Source organism: Acanthisitta chloris, unplaced genomic scaffold, assembly GCF_000695815.1.
Source record: "Acanthisitta chloris isolate BGI_N310 unplaced genomic scaffold, ASM69581v1 scaffold37581, whole genome shotgun sequence".
Lineage (NCBI taxonomy): Eukaryota > Metazoa > Chordata > Aves > Passeriformes > Acanthisittidae > Acanthisitta > Acanthisitta chloris.
The window spans coordinates 2,016-2,509 of NW_008656017.1; positions in this window are offsets into that span (position 1 = coordinate 2,016).

The following is a 494-nucleotide window of genomic DNA, read 5'->3' on the forward strand; positions in this document are numbered from 1 at the left end:
GGTCCAGGTACTTCAGCAAGGAGCAGACAGTCCCTGGTACCCCCTTAGTGGCAGGCAGCCTGCACTTCCACATCCAGCAACAGACACATCCAGGAGGCAGCAAGTGCAGGAAAGCAAACCTTTGCTGTAAACTTATGTTCCACAGTCATCAGGAGTATACTTTTAAGCTGGGCAATTAAAAAGTATTGTAATGAGCTGAAGTAATCTATGGGCTCGCACGAGAGCATCTCAGCCTGGAGAACAATAAACAGCACTTGGCCTTCCCTTCCTGGCACACCGAGTCGGTGGCAGTGTGTTCCCCCTGCTGCGTTAAGCTGTAACCACTAGCAGGGGCTGTGTGGCAGCATCCAGTTTATTCCAGGCTCTGGGGGATGGATGGCAGTACAGTAGCTGTCTGGAAGGGTGACCCAGACAACTTGCTGGTGTGGAACTGTGAGTGTACATCAGTCATCTTACCCCATAAGCAATGGACAGCCCTGTGCCAGGATCTCCCC